At 30.6% G+C, this 19,235-nt stretch overlaps 1 pseudogene; it reads left to right on the top strand.

Moving 5' to 3' along the window:
• The first annotated feature begins 13,076 nt into the window (after positions 1-13,076).
• On the top strand, positions 13,077-14,070 carry LOC146959320 (uncharacterized; annotated as a pseudogene).
• Positions 14,071-19,235: the final 5,165 nt, after the last annotated feature.

The raw sequence follows: 19,235 nt of genomic DNA, 5'->3' as shown, positions 1-19,235 counted from the left end.
TGTTTGTTGTCTTGCATTTTAAGCTAATCGTGTGTCGCGCGCTTAGTTTGTTGTATTGCATTTTAAGTTAAGAAAATAAAAATAAATTATTTAAAAAAATATTGTTTTTTTAAAAAAATTATTTGTATTATTTTAATTTAATTATAATCGATAATTATAATTTTATGCAATTATAAAAACAAAAATTAAATAAGAATAAGAAATAAAAAGTGGTGGGGTAGGGTGTTGAATGAAAACTATTGGAGTGGTAAAAATTGAATGGGTGTTGAATTAAGAGAGAGAAAATGATGTGGAGTGTTGGGAATTGAAAAAGTGGGTGTTGAAGGTTATTGAATAATTTTTGCCATTGGACATGGTCTAAGGAGAGACCTAAAATTACGCTGGGGATTGATATCATTTGCCCACAAAATCCATTTGAAAGATGTATTATTGACTTGTGATGGATGGATGATTGGACGCGGGGATCTTATATGTGCAAAACTGCTCGTCCTTTTAAGTTGGTACTAGTGCTCTATTGCTATGTTGAATTAAATCAATGATGTTTAGATTTATTTAGGAAAAAAAACAAAACTTCACATAAAAGTCTGTTTGGTTGTGCGGTGGAAATAATTGATTATGATGAAAAGAATTATGTAAAATTGATTTTTCGTTAAAATTTATTTTGATCGAAAGTGATTCGTGTTTAGACACATTCATGTAAAAATGAGTTAGATTATAAATTAACGTGTTAAAATCAATTTTTGAATTAAAAACTACAAATACTTCAAATAAAATCAATTATGCATGTAGAATCAATTCTGCTCGAGAACAACCAAACACGTGAGAATCAATTACCTACATGCATACTCTTAATTGATAAACTTATCTTCATATGTAACATCATACTTGTACCTTTTGGAAACAAATTAAGATGACAAACCATTGTATTAAAATAATACATTGATGATAATTGGATATGATCCAATAAAATAAATAGATTTATTTTATTGATGAATGTGTTGTTGCTTACTTCGTATAAGCAAATTTGTATAAATTTATTGTGAAAACCGAGTTTATTTTTATAGACTCGACGAAATATGAGATTAATTGACTTAGAGACGTCTTAGTCAATATTTGTGAATTTAACAAATTCATAGACAAAAATCCCGGGAAGAAAGAGAAGGAAATAAGACTACGCCATTCGAAAACGACAAGTGATGGGAACCCAACCTTTATGATTGGAGATCCCATGTAAAAGGTTCAATGGGAAAAACAAGTCACTTGTTGGTTATGTTAGCACTAAAAAAGTTGTCTTTTTCCTATAGTGTTATGCAAATGAGAAGTGCTAATTAAATTTTAAAACTAGTATAGTGACCCGTGCCAAGCACGGGAAAATAAAAAACTTTTTTGATCAAATGTATAGATTTTATATTATGTTATCTTAAAGTTATAAATGTGGTTATATTTTAAATTTGATATGGAAAAAAAATATCATCTTAATTTTGTTAATTTTGTATATATTTTGAAATATCTAAACATTGCACATAACGATTAAAATATTTGGATTTATACTTATACTAATTATTTGTAGTATAAGATGTACTCATTGTTAAACTTAGCATATGTAATAGTTTTGCAAAAATACGCCGACGTACTGTATATTATTATTTGTTGACATAATGTATTTTATTAATCATAAAAACTAAACTAAAAAATTTGTATTTTTTATATATAATAGTCAGTGTCAGATGTATACACCTAGTCTGTGAATGCAATCGTTAATTTTTTTTTGCGGCTGTGTATAAATATAGTTTGGGCTACAGAAACGCCGATTGTTATTTGTTTTTATTTTTTACAAAACCAATGGTCTAATGTAAATATTGTATTTTAGGGTAAGAACGATGTAAAAAAGAAAGTTTCGCGTATTGTTATAACTGAAAAGTGCATCAATTAAAAGTCAATGGCAGGAGGACCTGCTTATATAGAAATTGCATGTCATGTACGCCTTACAAAGAAATTAAAAAAAACGACTTCCAAACAATACACAACTTTAGTTTTCTAAATTATAGCAACAACAAATTCTAAAACATAACCAACAATCATTCTTTTTGAAAAACTTCACAATACAGAACATTTGTGGTCTCCTTCCAAACATTATTATCTTCATCCAAGATGAGCAGCTTCAAACATTTTCTAGAAGTAACTCGAGAGACAGCGACATAGAGTTGTCCATGCGTGAACACGGGCTTAGGAAGACAAACTCCCACTCGAGATAAAGATTGACCCTGACTTTTATTTATCGTCATTGCAAAACAAAGCGTCAATGGAAATTGCATGCGCCTGAATTTGAAGGGTATCATTCAAATCGGGATACACAAAGTCTATAAGTGACATCAACATATTTGTTGTGTCCGATATGAGCAAATCTTTAGGAATTTCTACCTTCATTTCACCATTCTCATCCGAAGCGTCGTTGTCGTCTCCAATTGAGAGTATCCACTTGCCAAAATTAGCAATTTCTTCCTGCTCTACAGGTACCGAAGATGCACCCAATCTCATATTAACAGTAAGCCTCAACACATTACAATAAGCCCGTATCTTTGATGAATTGATTGGGGCATCAAAAATATCTTGCCTCGTTCCTTTTTGGACAACAGCCAATATCTGCCTGAAATCACCACCTAAAACTGCTGTCATTCCACCAAAAGGTCTAAACTCGTTTAAGGGATCATTCTTGGACATGATATCACGCATTGATCGGTCAACTGCCTCAAAACACCATCGGTGCATCATTGGAGCCTCATCCCAAATTATCAACTTTGCAGCACGCACCATAATTTCAATACGGACTGTCAGCATCGAGTGCGCGGTTCTTCCACCTGGTAATAGAAGAGCCGTTATACCGCTGGATGCAGCATTCAATACAATTAATCCCATCGTTCTAACAACAGCCAACAATGTTTTCCATATAAAAGTTTTTTCAGTACCACCGTAACCATATAAGAAAAAGAAACCACCGTCGTCAGAACCAACAGACTCCATAATCTTGTCATGCACACATCTTTGTTCATCAGTCAACATCAGTAGCATATCAGTGTGTGTCTTTTCCAGTTAATCTTAGTTGTAATTTAGCTCATCAACGATAAGCTTGTTTGTTAAAGTTGGCATGTCTGCTGCGTTTGGCCTGGGCATAGATTTGAAGTCAGTAAGCGACCGTCCGTTTTCCTGAAGCAGCATTTCAATTTGAATCAAACACAGGTTCTTCAAGTCATCGTCTCCGATACACAGATCTGCATATTAAATGTAAAGTCACAAAATTAATATTAACACATTTGCATGCATATGTGTGCACGTTGAAGAGAAAGAAAAAATATTAGCTTTATATGAGAATCCTTTATATTTAAACATATTAGCCTAAAAAATGTGGAAAATGCTGAATGGTATCGTAGAGTTAGTAACTCTTAGTTTGTTCTTTACTATATCCTAAAAAAAGTTCTTCTTAACTACTTAAACTACTCTAATCAGCCTTTACTATATCCTAAAAAACACATCCCTCGAAAACAACCTTGTCATCAAGGTTGGAATGTGATAAATTTCTTAATGTGTAATAGTCTTCAAATGTATCACCCTTATCCCTATTTTTTATTAGTGAAGTATTGTTTTTCTTCACATCTTCAACAATAACATGAGTAGTTTCTCTCCACTTCCTTTGCATAAGCTTTTCATTTTGAAAAAAAGAGAGATGACTGATCTCAGAACCATTTGAGATAAATTATTTGTCTAAGAAACTTTTATAAAAATAATTGTCTCGTTCATGTCATTTACACCCTGATGCTAAACTCGACATCCCAGAATTCTAAGCAGTATTTGACTTGTGTTGCTTCAAAAACAACAACAAAGGAGTACGCAAAGAAAAGTGTAGTGGAGACAACACTAACAAAGCATATCTCAGTGGAGACATGTTTTTACTTTCAAGTTATATGTTACCTCTTAATGCATTTTAAGTGCAACTTTTCGTTATAAAGTTGCATAATGACACGCCATATGTTCTAATTCTCATTAATGACAATTACAACATGTTATGGCCTTAAAAAAAAAAACATATCATTATGTCTTGAAACATGCCTATTTTCACTTCTGTCTTTGTCATAAGAACTAAAAATGATAGTAAGAGAATATATGCAATGCAACGGAAAAAATGATATTAAAGTTACGTCTCAATTCTTAATCGAAAAAAGCTTCTTTCAGCTTAACTCAAACTAAAAAAATAAGCTTATTTGTAAAGGATTTCCCAAGCCATTATTTATTTAACACGAAAATAAATAGATGTAGGAACTGCTAGAAAATGATGTCATGAATGCTCACTAATCTAGATAACGTGAAAAATTAATCAATTAAAGAACAGAAAATATGAACAAATTAATCAAGATATACATAGTGGAAAGCTATATATGACAGTTTTGTGGAGTTGACAGTAGGTCATGCATTAACCTTATGATGTTTGCATTATCTGTGGGTGTGAAAATACAATCGGCCATATTTTTGAAGCCTATATTTTTTCGCATAATATGAACGTGAAAATACAATCAGCTATTTACAAAAAAAAAAAAATTGATGAAATGTCATTAAATTGATTCATATTTATTTTTTTTTGGGCAAATTTGACAATAATATATTAATTAGCAGCGTGACATGTCTAAATAAAAAAAAACACTAAAAAAATCAACGTTAAACAAACATCAAAAAACAACTTACCAATCAAGTAATCCGTATCATATTGGGATTGAAAGATTTCGGGAGGGTCACCGATCACATAGATGCTAGCAGGAACAAACTTATAATCGCACTGTTTTATTTTGGTACCATATTTAAAGTTAATCTTATGAGGGTGTCTCGTTGTCTTATATGATCCCACATTCGAGGCAACAGCAAAATTCCCAACGGAGAAGACGCGGTCCTCGCTCAACTCTTTCTCATACTTGTATATGAGTGTACGTCTAACAGACGCATTGATTCGATCACCCTATCAAATAAAAAAGCAATTTTAATATAGATAATAAAAACATTATACACCATACATATGTGATACAATTATTTTACTTAAAAAAAATGGATCTCATAAAAGATCACAGTTTGGAGAAAAACATTTTATACCATTACATATGTGATATAACTAACTTACTTAAAAAAAAAAGGATATCATAAACTCTCAGGATTCGGGTCATTAAATTTAAATGTGGATAAAAATATCGTAAAAAAAAAAACAAATGGATAAATAAATATAATAGAAAAGTTGATATTAGATTATAAATAAAAAAAATGTAAATAAATCAACCATGATTCGACCATCGACACTCCAAGTTTCTTGATGCGAATGGGAGATAACGGAAACGAAATTGATTGGCATCATTTTTATTGATCAAAATCAGAAATAATCTAATATAATTGCGGTTAAAAAAATAGAAACAAAAAAAAGGATGAAAAAAAAAAAGACATTAGAACCATTTCTAAGGAGAAAGGAAGTTGGTCCTTTTTTCATATCCCTCACAAACCAAAGGCGAACGACTCGAACCCTGATAGTCCAATTTTCTTTAGAAGGGGATATATTAGAGATCAAGTCAATCTTTGGGGCCATTTCGATTTAATAGAGAGACACAAAAAGTATGCAAAGAAAAAGGGAATTGGATCCTCTCCTTCAAAATTTGTCTCCTTCTCTCTTCTTCACCGATTTAATAGAGAGACACAAAAAGTACGCAAAGAAAAAGGGAATTGGATCCTCTCCTTCAAAATTTGTCTCCTTCTCTCTTCTTCACTTAATATTAGCCATTAGATGGATCTATCGATGGATATAATAAAAGGAAAAAAAACATAAATAAACAACCTAAAACATCACACTCTGAAACAAACTGGGCGGAGTTTGTCCTCGTGAGTTTAACTCAGTTGGTATGGACAATGTATAATATATGCAAGATCTGCGCTTCAAACCCAGGCCACCACCAAAAAACTGGACGGGGTTTTACTACTCCGGAAGCTTCTTCATCTTCCCTTCTAAAGGTCTGCTCTCTCAATCTAAGAAAACCGCGGCCACCGTATTTTCATTTATATGTTTGCTCACTTCTTCACTCTCTTGTATTATTAAATATATGCATTCAACTAAAACCCTTCAACACTATCTAATTTTATTTGTCTTAAAATATACAAAGAAAATCCAATTAATGCAACGCTTCAGACCAATATTGCAAAGCTTCATAACTGTATCGTATTCTCTCTACAACTATAACAACAACTCAGCTAGTAATTGAGTCACAGTTTGTTAAGTGTGCTAAAAGATCACTTTCTTTTAACAACTCTTTTTTTTGGTTGCCCATTTAGATCACTACGTGATTAAACTCAATTATATGTCAAATTTTCATACCAAGTTGGTAAGAAAACACCAAGAGGCCAAGCCTACTCAAATATTGATTTGTCAATTTGTAAAGTTTCACATTTTCAGATATTTTCTCTTGAAAAAAAAAAACAGCAACCCTCTAATGAAAGCTATGCAGATTTATGAATTTTTTTCATATTTAAATATCTACAACTCTTTAGATTTTTTGCGAAAAACTCTTTTTAAATTGTAAATGTTAAATTGTAGAAAAGTTTATCTTCTTTTGATGAACAACTCTTTTTAGATTGTGTGAATATTATCATCTATTTACTACAAATTTTGTTAGAGCAAATTATTCTCACCTCATTTAAGAGAAGCTTGAACCATAGTTCATTCCTCTCTTATGTTAAAAGATACACTCCATTTCCTTAAAAGAAGTTTGAGTTACATTTCCCTCGTATTATAATACAAAAACATGTCTTGCTCCAAGTCCATATTAGAAAAAACATTGAATTTTTAATAAGACTTAATTGGGAAAAAGGGAGTTACTCGAGATAGATAAGACCTAAAAGGTTTCACATAACATACCAGCACACACAAAAATCAAGCAAAAAAAAAAGTGGTTTGTAAATGCTTTCAACTAACTCTTAGTGCTATCACCGTTAAGCGAGGCGTTGAAACAATCAAATAATGAGTGATAAAAAAAACAATGAGAGTGATTAAGAGATAGGGCAATTACATGTTTGAAAATTAATCATGGTAGAATAAATTGAACCTAAATGCCGCATATTTTTTAATGAGTAAATCAAAGGTATTTTTTTTTAACAAATCAAAGATATTTTTCTTGCACTACAGCGGAGATTAATCATCTCGAGATACTAAGATTCGTTTAAGGGGTTCATCTCCTCTAACAAATGTTTTTAATACGCACCGATGAAAAAAAAAAACCTAAACAAAATGATTAAGGAGTCCAATATATCTACCATTTATGTCACACAATATATGTTGGTTGAATACCTCATTTTAAAGATATAAAAAATCAATTAAATAAATGGGAATTAATTTCTTTGTTTTTGAATCTCACCAAATCAATTTGAATGAAAGTCAATTAATGGGAATTAAATCGCTATTTCCAATAGCACAAATTATGTTGCATGCAAAGAACTTGGAGAGTTATCGAGAGTATAAGACATTTGAATCGGAGTTATCCGTTGTCGGTATACTTTGTAAACTACTGTATGATTCTTGATCTTATCCGTTGCCTCGCAAAGCGACATGTAATTTGGGGTAAATGTAATATTTTAAATTTCATTTTTTTTGGTTACGATATTTAAAATTTCATTGATTATATATAAATTATGTCAATAGTTAGAAATTACATTAATTGTGATATATACATCCTACTGAAAATATCAAATATGCTAGTATATCCGCCAGAATATGCCCGCTAATACAAAGCCCTCTGTTCTTTTTGGATCAGCTCCCCCACTGTTGCAGTTCTTTTTTTGGATAATCTTTTAAGACTAATATATCTATATCATTAAGACAAAAAGAATAAAGTTAAGCTCAATAAGTCCCAATAGAAAATAAATGAAGAAAACAAACAAAAATAGATATTTAAATTTCATGAAAAAGTAAATGAATAAATTATAAATCAAAGACGTCCAAAGAATCATGAAGATATAAGAATATAAACGAAAAAAACAGATGGATAAAAAAATATAATAGAAAAGCAGATATAAGAATATAAACAAAAAAAAATGTAAATAAATCAACCATGATTCGACCATTGATACTCTAAGTTTCTTGATGCGAATGGGAGATATCGGAAACGAATTCGATTGGTATCATTTTTAGTGATAAAAAACAAAAATGATCTAATATAATTGCAAAAAAAAATTGAAAAAAAAAGACTAAAAAAATAAGACATAATAGAAAAGCGGATATAAAAATATAAACAAAAAAATTGAGTTAAACAACCTTATTGTCCATTAGAACCATTTCTAAAGAGAAAGGAAGTTGGTCTTTTTTCATATCCCTCACAAACCAAAGGCGAACGACTCGAACCCTGATTTTCTTTCTTTAGAATGGATATATCAGAGATCAAGTCAATCTTTGGGCCATTTCGATTTAGTAGAGAGATACGAAAAGGACGCAAAGAGAAAGAAATGAAATAGAAAGAGAAGGAGTTGTGGTGTGAAGAAAGTGTTGGTTAATAGGTCTAATTTATAATAGATTTTAGAGGACAATTATGTAAAACAACCACACTTAACTCGACCAATCAAATTCGATCTCATGTCTTAGCTATTAAGCAAAATATAATAATTTTTTTTCTTGTTTTGATTGAATGATATCAATAGGACTGTAGCCGAAAAAAAAATTAATAGATATAAAGTTGATTCTTCTTTTTTTTTGGCTCGGATTGTAAAGAAAAGGTGTGCAATAAACCAAACAAATTGAAATAAATAAGTCTAAGGTTTATTTTTCCTTAAAAAAAAGTCTAAGGTTTATTTTAGAATGTTTTAATATGTTCTTAATGGTGATTAGCAAGGAACATGTTTAAGGATCCGTTTCAATAATATACCATTCAATCCCAATTAATTTCAAAACTTTTTTTTCCAGTCAAATAAAAAAATACACATCATAATGAAATAATATATTCTCCAATAGCCATAATACTACCATTTCTACTTTGATTTCATTGCATCGTATTTTTTTCCCAATCAGCCGAAACAAAAAATATATTATAATTGAAATATGATATTATTTTAAACAATATGGTTAAATTTCATTTTTTTTAATTTACTTCATAAAAAAACAAAAAAAAATTAATAAAGCAATACGTTTTTTCTACCACAGAATATATTAATGCATATGTCCTGATTTAAACTCATATTTTCCTTTCTAAAGCAATACGTTTTTTTTAATAAGAATTCCTGAACGCATATTTCCTTTTTAATAAGAATTCTGAACGCATATTTCCTGAACTCATATTCCTGAACGCATATTTCCTTTTTTTTTTCCTGAACGCATATTCCTGATTTTTTCTAAAAGAATCATTTATGATTTAAAAAATTATGTTTGCAACATCATTAAAAAGAATTCTGAATTAAATCAGAGCACGAAAAATAAATCTATTTTCAATTATCTATTTTCAATTATGAACGCATATGTTCGTTTTTTTCTATATTTTTACGAAACATAATTTTTATTTCCTTACTATGTTACTATACAATATATATTTTGAAAATAGAAACAGAAGAATATAAACTTAAATTATACAATATATATTTTGAAAATAGAATCAAAAGAATATAAACTTAAATTATATAAAAAATTAATGGTTACTACCAAATCTAATTAAATTATTTTAAAAAGTTACACTTTTATCAAATCATATTTTTTTTTTGACAAATCAAATCATATTTTTATTATTTGACATATATCAATTATTTGATCTCTTTGATATTTAAATAATTATTCCATTAATCGTATTTTAATTAGATATTACTTGTTTTATTTTAATATCTGAATTCAAATATTTTAATTTAAATTATTTGATTATTCAAAAAAAGCATATTTTATTAAAGTTTGTATTTTTTGAATACGAAATGTTTGATTTCTAATTTAATTTCAAATATTAGAATTTGAAATTGTAAAACTTCCTTTTATACATAAACATTAAATACAAATTTGTGAGGATGAATGTGGTGAGAGTATTTTGTGAGGATGAATGTGATGAGAGTATTTGTAAAGAGAATAAGATGAGAGTGCCACGTGTCATAAGAATAGGAGGAGAAAAAACATTTCCATAAAGGGCCATGAAACAGGTCGTAAATTTATATTATATAGATATAGATTTGAGGGTTAGGCATTAATGCCTTTAATGATTACCATAAGCCTTTAGGGTGGTGTGTGGTTGTAGCATGCACTAGATGGAATCACCTATATGAGTGTCAAGCGGGGCCGCTTGCATGAGACTGTGACAGGTCTCTAGAGCACTCATGAAAACCAGACACCCGCACGACCTAAATGCGTAACACAGCGATTACACGAGAATTGTGGCGGTGTAATGTGATTATGAGACCTCTAGCATACATCAAGTGTATTGGGTTTCATAGCTTGCTAAACCAATTCACTGTGTGTTAAGCCTCATTAATCTAGGACGAGTTCCATTACACCGTTCCGATGCATTACACTCAAGGTTGACTCGGACAATATAGTTTAATTTAAAACTTCTGAAATATGTGGGGGATTGTTGTATATTTGAGATATTTCAAAAGTTATTTTATTTTATTATAAATAAATGTTTTAATTAATTTTATTGAGAAAATTAATTTTGTTGACTTATGCTTAAGAAGCTGTTTTTGACAGAATGTCACGTTACATTTTACCATAATTTGTGTAACTTCTTTTGAAATAATGATATTTGTTAGACTTAATATTTTTCAATGTGCTTTAAATGTGTCAAATGTATTTGACTTGGTATTTGTACATCTGTGTTTCCGGTTTCTACTAACTATCTATTAAAAGAAATGCCTCATGAATTTCCATTTTTGCCCTCATTAAGGGCAATTTGGTCATTCAATAAATTATCAAACTTTGGTTGTGCCACCTCACCAAACTTTTTATTAAATATTTTTCATAAATCAATTAAATATTTTTTTAAATATCTTATTGGAGCACCTCGCCAGTTGGCCTATTTAAGATACCGTTTGATCCGGTTTTTTCTCAACTTTTCTACATTTTTAAGGAGAAGTTAGGTCAAACAAAATATCAATTAAGTATTTACTAAAATAAAAGTATTTTTTGTAATACATAAAATTGAATGAAATGAGCTTTAGCCAAAAGTTGTTGAATGCTACTTCAAAAAACTACTTTTCGACAATTTATTTCACAAGCACCTCTCTTCATGTCACGCTGGAAACCTTTTATTTTATTTTTTAATATTATTTTTCAATATGTTTTTTTCTTCCATTTAATTTATTTTATTTTTTTGAACCGTTCCATTTAATTTTATTATATTTTTTTCAAAGAAATTTTATTGTCTTTTTATCACTTATATATATAATTTGAATATCGTTTAATCATCACAACCTCACAAATATTTTTATTCACGTTGTCATTTAATGATACCGAATATTTTTATTTCCTTTCTTCAACCTCGCAAATATATACACTCACATACATTAGTGTTTAGAGTAATATTTTATGTCCGTCTGTTTTTTTGTTACTCTAATGCGTAAAAAAAAAATTTAGCATTGCATAGTGCGTATAATTATTTTTATAAAATTTGGATTTTAATTAAAAGTACAAGTATAGATGCCTAAATAAATTATACTTATGTATATTTTGCACCTTTATATTGTAATAAACTAGGCATATCTTTTTCTTATTAAAAAAACTAAACATATATGTTTCAATGATACCAACAATGTAACAAATATAATATTATATAATATAAATTCTTATAACAAAATTTGTTATAGAGTATAATTGAAAAAGAAAAAAACCAACTATTTTGATATTATTTATGTTATTATTTGAGCCTCCTTAAATTATTTCTCCTATTCAAACATAAAGTCCTTTATATGATGATACGAATTTGTACTCATGTTACACAAAATAAACTTCATTGAGTAAATATAGTATTTGTAAAAAAAATATCTTTTACATTTTTACCCTTTAAAAAATATTTTAATTTTTTTTATTTATTATGTTAATTCATAATAAATTCAAAGGTTTTTCCTCGTGAGCTTAGCTCAATTGATAGGGTCAATGTATAAATATATGCAAGGTCCGATGTTCGAGACCCAGACACCATCAAAAAAATAATAAATTCAAAATTTTGTACAATATTTTCCCAAACAACTTTTAACTTAAAAATAGCTTTAAAACTAAAAAAAAAACAAAGAAACCAAACAGTTTTAGCTTCTTTCTTAAAGACCTTTGATATATGTTGCATGGCTATAGAAAAATCCTCCTTTGATCTCAGGTGTTTTTTTTTTTTTTTTTTACAAAAGATCTCAGGTGCTTTGTTCTTCATTTTGAGTTTGTTTTCAAGAAAGATGGTTCTTTTTAGTTTAGGTTGTCATGTTTGTATGTTTATTGCTGCGATCCTGTTTTTGCATTTGATGCATTTTTTTCATAGTCTAGATAAATGCATGCATGTGGGTTATAGTAGATGTCTTGATGATTGAATTTTAGGTGATGGTAAAGTTGTGATACAATTGTTATTTTAGCTTCTGTCGATCCTGTTTTTTCATTTTATGCATTTTTTCATGTTCTAGATAAATGCATGCATGTGGATTATAGTAGAGGTCATGATGATTGAAATTTAGCTCATGGTCAGGTTTTGACATAATTGTTATTTTAACTTCTGGTACTATAGTTGAATTTTTTTTGATGCATATGGGTTATGATATTGATATAGAACCTTGATTAGTTGTTTGATTTTGTGAGTATTCCTAAAGGTGTAACAATTTTTATGTTTGGTTCATTCTTTCTTATATCAATGAGCCGTACGAAAGTTGATTGGTGTAAATTTGTTTTGGTCATATCATTGAGGTCCAGAAAGTTGATGATACATAAATTTGTGCATTTAAGATCAGATTGATTTGATGATACAAAAACTGATCACACAGAAATATGTTAGCTTCTATTGATATCAGAATGAACAAAGGGAATAAAATTAAATGATGAATTGTTGTATTTCTATATAGGACTTTCAATGTCAAAGGATTATGAGTTAATATATGAGTGTATATTATTTGTGACTGGTAGCAATGAGAATCAACATATGAAGCTCATTATATGTGATACAAAGGTTATAGGAGTTAGTTAAGATTTGTTGTAATTTCCTTTATGATTTATCAATGTTACTTATTAGTGTACATTTTGATTTATTTTTGTTTTTTGGTTTCTTTCTCGGATTTAGGATGATCGAGTTCATGTAATAACTCGATATAGAGAATTGGAGCATTGGAAAGCTTTGATCGAGGAAAGCAAGACTTATACTTTGCATAATTGTCATGTGTTTGATAATGACATTGCATTTTAGCATGTTGACCATCCCTTTATGGTTGTTTTTAGTTCTGATACAAAGGTGCAGAAGGGTGACATGTTAACTAACATTCCTACTCATGGATTTCACGTTAAGTCATTTAAGGAAATTCAAGATGGAAAATTCAAAACTGACGTTTTATATGGTATAGTTATGTGCATTAATTTATTTATGTGTTTTCTCCTATTATAAGGTTCTTATAGATGTATTTTTTTTTTTAAGAAATCATCGGGCTTCTTCATGAGATTGTCAAGACAACGACAATTGGGACTGGAAAGAAACCATGTACGAACATTGTATTGAGAGATTAAAGGTATTATTTTCTAATTTGTCAGCATCAGGTGATAGAATTTTGTATAGGTTTGATAATGACCTGAAAGATGTCTTTGCTTATGCAGTGGGAATATGGTTGATGTAACACTATGGGAAAAATACTATGTAGCTTTGACGAATTTTTTGCTGATCGAAAGGATGTAGGGCATGTTGTTTTAATATTGACTTCTTAGAAACATATGTTGCTTTGTCATGTACCATCTATTTACCTTGAGTTCTTTGTTTCCATTTTGTAGACAATGGAAAGCCAAATATATGTAACAATTGGTCAGGTTCGAGGCTGCTCATCAACCTACATCACTCGGTTGTTGAGAAGTTTAAGACTTGATAATTTTGCATTATGATTTCACAATACAATGTTAGAGTAACTTATTATTTCACAATTTTATTTAATTGTTTTTTTACCATGTTTCTTGAATAGTTGTCGTGACCTTAACACTTCTCAAGCTTAGATTCAAAGCTTCAATCAGGGTTTGGCTTCTTCTCAACGTACTTCGTACAACGATTTTTCCAATCTTTCTCAAGTTAGGTCAATTGATGAATTTAGAGACTTAGTCAAGGTCTGCTTTTTTTTATGCACAAACATGCTTTGAGTTTTTTTACGCACAAATTAAAAATACATTTATTCTTAATTTCATTTGCATAATTTGTGTTAGCATACATACTGCATCATTATTGGGAAAACAACTAAATTCAATCCTTACCAGTTTGGATGGTATTATGAGAGCTGCACCAAATGTTCAAAGGCATCAAAGTCAAATGGTGATAGCTATAGATGTACATGCGGGCATGATGTTGATGCTCCATTGACTAGGTTACATATTTAAAATTTCATGTGGTGGATTAGTGCTTCTTTCTTTGGCACATTTCTGATATGTTTTTGAATCTATCCATTTTATCATATACAAGGTAGTTGTGCAAGTTGTTCATGATGGTCATAAGCTTGAATTTGTGTTTTGGGATAGTGAATGTCTTCAGGTTATTGGTATTACTGCCCAAGCTCTTAGGAAGATTATACAAGAGGATGATCCTAAAATATATCCAAAACATCTAGATAAACTACTCGGCCTTGAGTTTGCGTTACGTGTCAAGTATCAGCCATACTATCATCAATTATTTGTTTTAGGTGTTTCAATTGATCCTATTGTCATTGAGAAAATTAAGTCTCATCTTCAGCCCGATGAAATTCAGCCAAAGGAGCAACAACTTGATGAGGTTCTTTGTGCCCGTCCTGTTTTTTTTTTATTTTTTTTTTATAATTGATTTGACTGTTTCTTTTTCTATCACTTATATTTGTTTTCAATTTTATTATTGTAGAATGTTATCTATGATATAATAAATGTATTAAATTTCTGTGTGATTTAATGAATGATAGCATTATTGTAATTATTAATATTATCTTCATTTTAAGTATGGAAATTTTATCCTTATTGTGACAACAATATCCTTCTCTGCTTGTGGTGAAAATGATTTGGAACAAGTTGGGAATTGTACTCCTGCAAAGCGTTCGTCCGCTGAGAAATACCAAGATAACATTGCATCAGATGCCTATAATCCAACACAATTATCTTCCACTAAGTTGGTAAAACACATCAAGAAAGGAGCGATTGACCTTTTCTTTGTCTGCTTTTTTGAAAACATACCATCGACTCTTGCGAAGTTATTTGACTCTCAGCTGTTGGTAGTTTTCATAACTGGATCTGTGGTTTTTGCAGTATCTGGTGGCTTCGGGTTCGTCAGTGATCTGAACGAACGTGGCTTGGTGATGTATGGTCTCAACCGGAACTGTGATCCTTTTGCAGCTCCGACAGTTCTCTGCAGGTTTCTTAACCCACACTTCTGGCGTAAGGTGTCAAAACAGCGTGGGTGTGATGCATCTACGTCGTCTGTTCTTGGCGTCTCAAAACCGATCCGGTTCACAGATCCGGCAGTATGTTTAAAACGTATTCCCTGTGTTCACGTCTGTGTGGGTTAGAACACCGTTTTCAGCGGTGTGTTGGTTCCTTGAAACTCAGTTCTAATCTGGTAGCTTTACTGTTGGTATTAATGGTTGAGTTGTTTTGGCTCTAAAGGGCGGTTACGCCTGCTGTGTTATTTGCAAGGGGGCTGATGGTACGTGAACCCATATCCGTGTTGGCGGTTGGTTCATTCGCTATAAAAAATAGACGTATTTGAATTTGTTTAAGCGCATCTCAGGTTCGACGTGATGCTTGCGGCCTTTTACACATAATTTATTTTGCAATCTGGTTTCGTGCCTCGCGTTGGGTATGCTAGATTGTGCTGATGTGTAACTGTTTGTTAGGCATGTTTGTTTCTTTATACCACTTTTGTTATATCTGTTGTAATACCCTTTTTGGGTTGACTATGTGGTTGCTGGGTAAGGTTTATGCCCCCTCAACTCTTTGTAATTTCTCTTTATTTTATATATATTTCTTTGCTTAAAAAATAAAAAAAATGTGTAATTAGGTTATGTGATGTTAGTCAAGATCTCTCACTAGAAAATAATGGTTGTTTCCAAAATCTAATCTGATAAAGAAATCATGTATGTAAGTTGAAAAATTTCTTGAATTGTAAAGTTTTTTAGCATGTGAAACACATAGGATTGGTCATAATTTATGATTTCTATTTCTGTCTCTTTTCAAAAAAAAAAATCAGTTGAATATGGTCACCAATTAACAAGAAAAGTTAAACTCTTATAATTTGTTGCATAGGACTGATAATATAACTTTATTAGTGCATTATGTAAACCAATTGATTTGCCTATGATCTTAACCTATATTCTTAGAAAAAATGCATCAACATTGTTGAAACAAATGAAAATTAACATCTCTGTAAAAAATTGCCGAAACAAGATGCATACATTTAAAAATAAAAATGTTTATAGCATTCCATGGAAACACATTTGTAGAAACAATGATGTTACAAACTACAGAATATAACTTTCATGCAATGACACCTAATATTAATCATTGAAAAGCATGAGAATATTTACCATATAGCTGCACCAGTTTCTCTTGATGAAAGAGACATTTTTTATGCAGCAAAGCTTTATAATGTTTTGTGTCAACCCTTTAAAAAGTAGAATAAAAAGGTGTTACATTGTCGTCGAGGGCGGTTTAAGGACATGTCTTTGGCAAAATCGGAAGTTTAGAATTCAAGCAATTATGCGTTCACAAAATATAGCGCATCGCGTCTAAAAAAATCACATTAGTAAACATATATTTAAATTTATCAGTTGACAACATATTAACTTATTCAAATATATAACAAAGATTTTTAAAATAATAGTGTTGAACCCGTGCGAAGCACGGGTTTTTAACTAGTTTTCCTAAAAACTAGCTCAACCTAAACATATTTTCATTAGTGACTATTATTAATAATTAATACTGGCTTTTAAGGGGAAGTAGCGGTTACTTACAGGAGATATTGTTTTCTTTATAAACCAAGATCTTTTGCTTTCACGTGATGTAGAAAAACATATATTGTTTTCTTTTCTTCCTCCATTTCTAACAAAAATACTAAGTGTCTGAGTCATCTGAGCCAGTGTATTTCTCGTGTCTTGATAGCCTCGGTATGATTACCGCCGAGAAGAACCTGTTGTATTCTGGGGGAGTTGTTCAATTCTGCGGATAATTCCTTAGTCCAGTGACATAGTCACGCCTCAGATTACCGCCGAGAAGAACCTGTTGTATTCTAGGGGAGTTGTTCAATTCTGCGGATAATTCCTTAGTCCAGTGACATAGTCACGCTCACGCCTCAAGTTTTACGTTTTATTTTATTGTTTTGCAGGTTGTGATCCTTCAGTTATCCGCGTATAACATAGACTTAGGCTAATTTAAAATATTAATAAAGCCAAGGATTAAAATTTGAAAATGACTTATAAAGACAGTGACCATTTTAGTGGTTTACTCCTTAACTTTGATTAAATTTGGACCTTGAATGTACTCGTATGATAGAGAGATTCTTATACTTTATTAGTTAATCATATTCTTTTTTGATATGTTTTGCGAAAAATCCTTATGGAATCACAAATTGTCATTGAGAAAATTGGTATAATTTTTATTATTTTTTTTCTATTATAATTTGGTAGAATTTCATTTGTACATGTCACATTCTTTCCATAAAATCCATAAATTTTCATTCCCGATTAATTCTAATAGAATCAATAAAATTAAAAAATTGACATGGGACTTCTCCGTATAGTTTACTTACTACCACCGACAGCAATGCATAAACCAACCAAAAAAAAAGTAGTTTGATATGTCCCTAACAAAAGGCCAACATTTGGCAAAATTGCCTATGCATTAGGAAGCTATCCCTCCTTCCAGTCAGAAACCAAGCCATAGGCAGATAAGATGTGATTCAACACATATTTTTAATTTTGCTTTTGTCATAATTATTTAGTCATAAGTTAAGTCCGACCAAGGATTATTCAAGTTAGAATTTAAACCCAAAATCCTTTACTAGAGTTCAATCACTTGGGTAAACACATAATTATTTTAATTTAATTTCTTAAAACTATTACTCCTAAACACTATAATTGCATCAATTTACTATGAACATTTAAAATTATCCATGAGTAAATGAATGAATTTTAGATTGAACGTGATTGCAATATGATTGCATCCGGGTAGAGTCATCTAAAAGTTTGGATGATGGCCCTGAGAAGTTGGTTTTGCTTATCCTTCAAGATACAATATGATCACTAAGAATTTGAACTTCTTAGTGAGTGATGCGAAGACTAGTAGTTGTTGGACCAAGTGGTTCTCTAAAGAGCGCAGTCAATTCCCTCACAGTTCCAATATCAAGCAAGAAGTTGATCATGCAGCTCTTATATTTGTTGGAGTGTACATACCATACATATTCTACTATTGCAAGTACGAAGCACGAACACAGACACATACACTTGACACGACACGGACACGTCCACACCAATAAAATTTAGAGAAAATGACATAATTTAATGTAATCACAAGTGTCGGTATCGTGTCGGTGTCGGACACCGGAACACGTCTTCAATTAGAATTGTCGGTGCAACAGAGATTGCAAAGATACTTTTATTCATTAATGGGTTTTTTCAGAATTATACTATATGCATTAAACTTATCTTCGGCTAATGTTGGTTTACAAAGAAGTAAACTTCAATTTTACAGAATCATAATTTTTTTCTCAATAATTCTTTCAAAATGCAAGTCTCACCGTAGCAACATTTGTTATTGCCTTCACATTGAGTTGGAAACTAACATTAGTGGTTGCATTGCAGCTTGCCTTCCCCTTCTCAAAGGAGCTTCCATCACAGAGGTTAATCTCATAATAAAACCACTTCACTAATGATGAGTTCTTACATGCTTCTTACTTTAGTACATTATTCATGTACAAATTCTTTGCTGCATAATAACCAAATTAAAATCGTGTACTCTAAATCAACTTCTTTAGCTCGTGAAGCTATTGGGAACACACGTATTGTCGCTGGTTTTCGTGCAGAAGATCGAG

This window comes from Medicago sativa, chromosome 1 (assembly GCF_051527215.1).
Source record: "Medicago sativa cultivar Bolivia chromosome 1, Bolivia_mono, whole genome shotgun sequence".
Lineage (NCBI taxonomy): Eukaryota > Viridiplantae > Streptophyta > Magnoliopsida > Fabales > Fabaceae > Medicago > Medicago sativa.
This window is presented reverse-complemented; position numbering and strand designations above follow the sequence as displayed.